Consider the following 9,134-nt stretch of genomic DNA (forward strand, 5'->3'; position numbering starts at 1 on the left):
CACACATATATATATATGCACATTTTTTCCCCTGTAGATCCTAGCATATCTGTCATGCAGAACAAGGACTAAGTAAATGCAAGGAAGAAAACGTAAAACTTTCAGAATCTGAATAAGCCAGGAGTGCCCTCCCATAGGGTTGCAGAGGTGATGTTCCACAACAGCTGGCAGTAAAGAAGGAATCCTTGAAAGGTGGATCAATGTCAGACTAGGAAGTACAAGGAATAAACAATGGAAAACAACTTCTTACAAGCATTTCACATGCATAATTTGCAAATTAAAATTAAAACACTTTGCCCTAGAGCACACATGTCATTCATACACGTGACTTCGCATATACTAGGGGACATGGGTTCTTTTAAAATAGATTTCAGGGACGTCCCGGGGGGCTCAGTCGGTTGAGCAGCAGACATTGGGTCAGGTCATGACCTCACAGTTCACTTTGCGGGTTTGAGCCCCAAATGGGGCTCTGCATCAGGCTCTCTGCTGTCAGCACAGAGCCTGCTTCAGATCTGCTGTCCCCATCTCTCTCTCTCACCCTCCCCTGCTCAAGCTCGCTCTCTCTCTCTCTCAAAAATAAACATTTAAAAAAAATAGATTTCAAATATCAGTGTCTGATATATTCCTACGTTCCTTCTTGCTTTGAGACCACCATTCCACAGAATCCCAAAGTGAGGTGTTTTCCAAGATCTATACATACATACATAGACACGAAAAAAAAGAAGATACCAAGAAACTCTATCTAAAATTATTCAAGGATTATACTTTCAAATTTGAATTGTGTTTTTCCCAAGTTCAAGAATAGCTTTATTTTGTGGTTATGAATGTTAAATGCGGGGACTAACGCTTTATAAATGCATTCATCAATCATCAATACTGCAGCAAAGTCAGTTCTACCTGAGAAGGCCCAAGAACAGAGGGCTAATGGCCTCACACAGAAACAAATGTGGGAATAACACCCTCTGCCCCAAATGAAACTTATCCCTAGAAATTCCTTCTGTAACACCAGGAATACTGAGACAGTACAGACCATCGCACATTTACTACTCTTCTATCTGGACAGCGACAAAAACTCACCAGAGTGGGTAAATTTGAAGCAGGAAAAATGGTGACTGTTCATATCTAAAGATAGGGCTTAAGTCAGCAGACTTGACTTACATGCCATATGGATTCCCCAAGTTAACGCTTCTTGCAGAACCCAAGAAAAGGATATTTATTTCCTCATAACTACCTTTGAAGTTTCCCTAGTAATTACACAAGTTTGGTCCCACTGGTGAAGGCAGTCTGGGGGACTACTGTTATCTTTCAAATCAATAGGAAATCTTTTGGAATTAACTGGGTTTTGCTCTAGCTTAACTAGAGAAATAACTTAATTGGATTTGGGTTTTGTTGATATCTCATTGTTTTAAAACTATTTACATTTCCTTGATTACTAGTGGAGCTGGCATTTATTTGTGGTACTTCTCTGAATTATCGGTTTGCCTGTTTTCCTTATGGATTGTCTTACTGACTTGAGGAAGCCCTTTTTTTCTTACAGGTATAGAATTCTTTGATTTGTAATGAAATGTTTACTCCCAGTTTGTTATCAGCCTTTTTTTTTAATGTTTTAAATTAACATACAACAAAACTAATGGGGGGCGGGGGGTGCAGGTCTATGTATTTTAACACATATAATCAGCAACACAGCAAAGATACAAAACAGTTCCATCATCCCCCAAAATGCCCCTCATGCTGACCCTCTGTAGTCATGACCTTCCAAACCCTAACGCCTGGCAATCAACCAATCTGTTCTCTCACTGTCCTGTCTGTTTGAGAATGTCACAGAAGTGGAATCATTCAACATGAGACTGCCTTCCTTTACGCAGCATTAACTGAGTGGGGTGCACCACAGTTGATCTGTTCACACCTACAATGTTTGAATGCTAATGGCAACATAAGACTGCAAAGGGCCCCCAACCCTTCCCAGCAGCAGGACGGTAACAGCAGCAGACCACGTACTTCTCTTCTGGAACTGCAGAGAAAGAGCAGAGGGTTCGCAGAACTGCCAGGACTCTGCAGAAACCCCTCCTAAAGAAAAGCCAAGTGCAATTCATCACTGTCCCTAACAGGACCACAGACTGTAAGAAAATCAGCCTGATTAACTCACATGAACACCACTAACCCAAAGTACCCTAGACCTAGAATCTATTCTTTACTTCGACAACGTCTTCATTACGCTTTCTCTGTCAGTGTAACCGCTAAAAGGTACTAATTTATGACAAAGCCCAAATAGAGTAATGCTTCCAAAATACAAGATTTGCTCTGCAGATTTCTCCACATTCCTCACCAACCAGACAAGAGTAGACATGTGGCTAATTAAAACAGTCAGTAATCTAAAAGTCAAGTATATTTATCACCAAAATGAAGTTCTTTATTTCCACAGCACATCTGGCATTCGACCAAATATTACAGAGTCACAGGAAAAAAAACAAAACAAAACAAAACAAAACAAAACAGAAGCTACACCCTTTCCCCAGCTTAACAATCTGCCACATGCTTGGAAAAGTCTGCACACACCTGCCCTTCTGCCCTGGACATATAACCTTTCCCAGAGAGCAGGTGGTTAGTAATTTGGGTTTCCAGGGGCTTCCTCACATGGAGAGGAACAAAAAGGAGGAAATTAAGACCAAAACTATTCAGTAAGCACACTACGTGTCCCCATCCATGAGGAAGAAGTGAAAATGAGTACTTGTGCGCTTGCTGACCATTACACAGCAGAGATGTGTGCCCACGAACAAGAATGTCTGCAAGGAAGGCTTAATAATGTCAAAAGGTTGGGAGACGACACTGGAAATTCTAGCCAGATATCTCCTTTTCCTCTTTATAAACTGGCAGAGATGGAGTGAAATCAGGGTCTTGCAGGGGCTGGGCACTGTGGTGAGTGAGGAGGCAAAGGTCCCAAGAGGCAAGACCTCCACTGTGGCCACAGGAGGCCCAGAGACGGTGGGGAGAGGAAGGCGGAGGAGGGGAAAGCAGCAGCAGCAAACCAATGCTTTGCAGGGCCCTGTTCCCAGTCCCTCCCTCCTTTTCTCCTTCTTGGTCCTTTCCCCTCAGTTAAGAGGTGCTGTGACAGGAACTCCCAGGTGGCTCCAGTGAGTAGTACATCAGCCAGGATTCCTAAGTGCCAAGGTCACCGAGCAGACTCCCCATACATGCTCATTTCCTTGCCCACCGCTCTGCTAAACAGCTCATCCACAGAATCTAGAGTAGGACGAGACAGAGAACTCTGTCCCGCTATCTAATCCCGCCTGCCCCTCTCTCCAACCGTGGGCCCATCCAGATCCCTGCCTGCCATCAGCTTCAATGGGGCTGAGAAGCAAGGAGAAGTTATAAAAGATGGCACTCTCCATCCACAAGACAAATAACACAGTCACTGCTGGCAGCTCACCCAAGTCCACTCAGATGAACACTTGGGAGAGGAAGGGATGAGACGGACATCAGAGCAACCCACCACCTTCCACCAAAATGCACCGCGAATCTCCCTCCAACCCACTTCTCTGTCCACGGAGTAGCTACTGTTCCCACCAGTGGCACTACTGACATTTGTCAAGACAACGCACTTAAGGAAATAAAAACCAATTCATTATAAAATTGAGGAGGAATGAAGGGGGTTGTTAAGACTGCTTTTTATAGTAAAACACAATTCACCCCTATCAACAGAAGTGATTTTTACGAGGCAGTAAAGTGTGGCTATTGATTAAGAATTTGACTTTTCTCTGGAATTCCGCCAAGGATGTCAGATAAAATTTTATTTTCTCAGTACAGGAATCAAGTAAATAAACTTAAAATAAATACCGGATACAGCTGACTTACATTATGACAGCTTCAAACACACCTTGCACTTTCAGTTAGAAACAAATCCCAAATTTATCATAACATTTCAAAGGTCTAGAAAGACCATCCTAATCACTTTTCTTTTTTTTTTTTTCAACGTTTTTTATTTATTTTTGGGACAGAGAGAGACAGAGCATGAACGGGGGAGGGGCAGAGAGAGAGGGAGACACAGAATCGGAAACAGGCTCCAGGCTCCGAGCCATCGGCCCAGAGCCCGACGCGGGGCTCGAACTCACGGACCGCGAGATCGTGACCTGGCTGAAGTCGGACGCTTAACCGACTGCGCCACCCAGGCACCCCTCACTTTTCTTTTTTTAATGTTTATTCATTTTTGAGAGACAGAGACAGCGACAGAGCATGAGCAGAGGAGGGGCAGAGAGAGAGGGAGACACAGAATCCGAAGCAGGTTCCAGGCTCTGAGCTGTCAGCACAGAGCCCGACACAGGGCTCAAACTCACAAACCCTGAGATCATGACCTGAGCCGAAGTCGGACGCTTAACCGAATGAACCACCCAGGCACCCCTAATCACTTATTTTTAATATACATTTGAGGAACATAGTTAAATCACAGGCTTCACTTTGAACTGAACCACTTGTGTCATTTATATCTTGCTTAATCATTTAAATCGTTAAAATGGCTTCATTTGAATCTTGGATGGCTAACCCGCAAAGGGAAAAATACAATATCCTGCGTCAATAAGTCAATTTACAAGGTCTCAATGAGAAGTTTCTTTCAATGATTGTTTTACTGTGCTTTGATTTCTTGAAAGTCACTTATGGGATTATTTTTAGCTATCTCTTTGCTTTCCTCTAAAACTGAACCTGAATGCCACCAAAAAAGGAGAAACTGACATTCTCAAATAACATTTTCTTTGACTCCTTTTTTCAAAATATTGAAGGTAACAAGGACTGAATTCGTAATACAATAATTATTATTAGTGCTCACAGAGACCAAAGCTGCCAGACTTCTAAATATACACAGATGTAGTGTGGCCAGCTTGAGGCCTCCACTTATGTGGTGTTAGCAGCATAAATATGAAGAAAAGCATCCCTGAACGCTCCATGAGGAAATCATCATATCGAAACACAGAAAGATATGCATACTGCTCTGTCACTAAGTAACAGACTCAATTTTCTTCATATGTTCTGTTGGAAAGAAGGGCTGCAGCCAGGAGTTCAGAATAAGATCTAATGAAAGAAACCCAACACGATGGGCTGCGATGCTTCAGAATAACCACAACCTTTATTCTCTGCACATTCATCTAATGCCAACCTAAAACATGCCAGGCAGGTTAAAAATAATGCATTTATGTAAGTACCCCCACACACACACACACACACACACACTCTTGCAAGGTTAAATAGAGAGCTCTGAAAGAATGATTTATTGCCACAAGAATACAGCCCCAAAATAGATTGGCAATAAAAGTGATTGGTCCCAGGGGGCTTGAGAACTAATGTAAGCAAAGTCCTGGCCATGAGAGGCCTCCAAGAAAGAGTGTACCAGAGTCAGGGGCGCACTTTCTGGCCCTGACCCCACCCTTACTAGAATTACACTCTGAGCAAGTCACTTGACCTCCCTAGAAGCCTGATTCCCTTTCTGTAAAATAAAGAAACTGGACTAGCTCACATCTGTGATCCAACCGCCCCCCCCCCCTTTTTTTTTCCTTTTGAAATCTGCTTTATCTTTCCTAGAACTGAGGTCTGTGTGAAGGAGAGAAGTTTGAAATTCACTAACACCTGTGGAAAACCTCAGCTGCCCTCTAACACAGCATCGCCACATATTTCTGCTCAATCCAATTTAACACTAATTGACCTGCCTGCTGGTGCCAGGTTTATAAAAAAAAGGAGAGTCGGGATTGTCAAAATGGATGGGAAGTCTCTGTGCCAAGGACCTGAGTGGGGAATGAAATGGCAACATATGAGGTAAGACCTTGATTGAGGTGGACACTGGGTGACACAAAGCAGGGGGAAAGGGCAATCACTGCTCTGAAGCCATGAGCTCTCCATGGAAAAGTGGAGAATAACCATCAGGTGCTGAGGGCTCAGAGGGAACCACAGAATCCGAGTGGGAAGCAGCCCCTGAGCCATCCCCCCCCCCAAGGGCAAGCGCCCTAACCCCAGCACCTCTGAGCCATCTCCCCCCACCAAGTGCAAGAGTCCCAACCACAGCACCCAACTCTGAAGCTTGGCAGGTGGTGGTGCCCCTGCTGAGCACTTCCAGTAACAGAGAAATCACATGGCAGCTGATTTTATTCCCGAACTGCTCTAATTGTCTAAAAAGTCCTATTAAGCTGAAGTCTTTCTCCTTGCATCCAACCATGGGTACTAGTTTTCAATCCATGACTACAAAGTTAAAATTTAATGCAGGACAGAGAAAGGATAAAAAGGAAAGAGAATAAGGTAGCCAAGCAAACAGTTCCAGGGCTGAGAAATGAAAGGCAACCAACAGAAATGCTTTGTCTAGGACACCTTGGCAATTTTAACCACCAGGCTCTTTTTGGAAAAATGTTCACACCCTAATCTGTCCACCGCAGTCAATGAGAACCTTTTTCCTGTGTTTCTCCATCTTAGAAAAGAATGTCAGATTTTACTGATGGACTTGGCCTCTCCATTCAGTCATCCATATTCAATCAAAGCAGACAAGGAGCCCCCCCACCCACCCCCGTCTGAGCCACTCTACCAGGTGAGGTCCCTACCCACAGTCCTGCTTCATCTGTCCTGACAGGTCCAAACCCCCCACCCCACCCCCCACAAATTCAACTGAATGGTCCCTCTCTACCCTCCGCTAGACATCACTGTCCTAGATGCTGCAGCCAAGATCTAGGTCAGGGATTCAGAGCTGCCCAAAGGAGGGAAAAGCACTTTAAAAAGATGTTCCAGACTTCCCCTGGGATGGGACAGTGCAACTGCTGCTACTTAAAATCTGCTCTGCCTCCTGATTCCAGATCAAACAACTAAAAGGATGGTTTGTCAAATCATTTTGGAGGCTGGAAGAAAGGAACAAACCAGTGAAAGCATTGCCTGATTTTGCCCGAAACTGAACATGGACAAGAGTCCGGGCACGGAAGCAAGCACAGGTGTAGGCATGGCCACCAACAGACTTATCTCCCCAGATAAATCCTGGGAAGAGCTACACTGACAGGGAGCAAGTTTTCTGTGGGCATTCAGTCCACCCTAATGTCTTTTGGGCTCTTCTTAGCAAAAGAAGTAATTTCTCTACTGTGCATAATAAAGATGTAAGAAAGTCTGGTCTCACAAGCACCAAAAATTCCATCTCCAGGGCACAGGAGCCTTTCTAACAGAGAGAGGCTGAATTCCGCACAGAATCTATTATTCCGTGACAGGTGGTAGAAACAGAGAAAAGACAGGCTAGACTTTAGCTTCAGGGCATGAAGAGAAGACGTCCCAGTTCTGCTGTTAGGAGGTAAAAGGAGGCTGCTCAATCCGGCTAGCTAGTTGCACCCCCCCCCCCAAAAGGGGGGGGGGGAGCTTTCATTTGAAGGAGTTCATGTTTTCCTAAACCTTTGCTTTCTGCAAGGACCTCACGCGGAGAGAGAGAGAGCACTAGGAAGTATATTAACCCCAAGCTGACACTGTAGAGTCGGTGTATGTCAGTCCCAGCCACATCCAATCTGTTAAAACGACTCAAAAATAACCCCGCTTGGCAAAGATCAAGAAAACGAGGGAAAGACCGTGCTACACCAGGCATCTACTGGCACTAACTTCTACCTCCGACCATCGCCCTCCCGCTGCAAACTGCTTCTGGTGACCCCGAATACCGAATTTGAAAGAGGCCTGGAAGAAACGTGAACCGCCGGCCACCAGCGCGCGCCCCATCATAGGCCGCTCCCCAGACGTCCCAGCCCCGCCGTCCTCACCAGCACCCAGCACACGCCCTCCGCCCGCCGGGCCCGGCCGCAGACCTGGCCCGCCCTTCTCTGTTCTCCAGCGCGGAGTCTGCATCCTCCCGGCCCCGCGCCCGCCCGATCAGCGTGCGCTCCGGGCTTCGGGCCCCCGAGGCCATCGCCGCCGCCGCCCGCTCCTCCGCTGCCGCCCGGACGCGCGAGCAGACCGGACTGGGGCGGGGTAGGGGGGGGGCGGACGAGGGGCGCGGGGGCGCGGTCCCGACTCAAGCTGGATCTGGGCCCAGGCTGGAGGCGCCGCCGCGGGGGTCCCGGGGACGCCCTGTCACGCCCCCCAGACCTCCTCCCCGCGGGACTGCAGCCAAGCTCACCTCTCCCACGGGCACCCCCTCCTCGCTGGAGAGACACCCGGCCACCTGGCACTGCCTCCACCTCCAAGCCACCCAGGCAGTGCTCCGCGCGCCTGGCTCCCCCAGGGCCACCGCGCTCCCAGATGTCCCACCCGGGCCGCCCCCGGAGACAATGGCTCACCCGCCTCCCGGCCCGCCGCGCTTCAGCTCGGCCACCTCCCCCCTCCCTGGGCAGCGGGTGCCATGGCTTCCCCGTTTCACAGAAGCCTAGGCAGCGGCCAGGGAGGTGACAGGCTGGAGGACCGAGCAAAGAAACCGGGCTGCTAATGGGGTCGAGGAAGGGCCAGGTACAAATCGGCCACAGAGACCGGCCCAGATGAGAGCCGCTCTCCCGGGTCCGGCCCCGCCACCCCCGTCCGCTCGGCCTCCGGGGCAGGGGCCTCCGCCCTCACCGTCCCCGCCGCCGACTCCTCGGCCCTCCCGCAAAAGAGACAAAGAGCCGGCGCCCCAACCCGTGGAGCGGTGGCCACCGGGGGCGGGGGACGGGAAGATTTTACCCCGGAACGAGGGGCGGGCGCAGGGAAGGGCCAGTCGGCGGCGTCCGGGCCGAGCCGCGGCCCGCGGGGCGGTGCGGGCAGTGGGACACGCCGGTGGAGGTCCGGGAGACCGGGCGTGGGGGTGCAGCAGCCCGGGCCAGAGCGCGCCGGGCCCTACGAACGGGCGAGCACCGGGCGCGCCGGGACTCGCGGACCGCGCCTCCGCGGCGGGCTTGGCCGAGCGCGCGGGCAGCGCCGCAGTTGCACTCACCGGATCGGAAGAAGGCCGCGATGTCGGCCAGGTCCTTGGCAGCCTCCTCGGCCCCCTCTCCCGCGCCGCCCCCGCAGCCCGAGCCCGCCGCGCTGGCCGTGGCGGCGGGGCCGGAGGACGCGGCGGGGGCGGCGGCGCCGCCGCTGCTGCCGCTCGGCAGCACGGCCAGCGCCGCAGCCGCTGAGTGCGACGGCGGCGCGGCACGCGCGCCCGGCCAGGCCGCCAAGGACCTGGCCGA

General features: G+C 49.7%; 1 protein-coding gene across 2 annotated transcripts in view; it reads right to left on the reverse strand.

The window, feature by feature from the left end:
• TRIO (trio Rho guanine nucleotide exchange factor) overlaps positions 1-9,045 on the reverse strand; it is a 353,639-nt gene extending 344,594 nt beyond the window's left edge. Inside the window, exon 1 of one of the 2 annotated variants that reach the window (XM_049648759.1) lies at positions 8,897-9,045. The gene's annotated coding sequence lies outside the window, so the exon portion shown is untranslated. The remainder of the gene's footprint in view (positions 1-8,896) is intronic. The other variant, XM_049648761.1, reaches the window with a different exon arrangement.
• Positions 9,046-9,134: the final 89 nt, after the last annotated feature.

Source organism: Panthera uncia (genome assembly GCF_023721935.1).
Source record: "Panthera uncia isolate 11264 chromosome A1 unlocalized genomic scaffold, Puncia_PCG_1.0 HiC_scaffold_17, whole genome shotgun sequence".
Classification (NCBI taxonomy): Eukaryota; Metazoa; Chordata; class Mammalia; order Carnivora; family Felidae; genus Panthera; species Panthera uncia.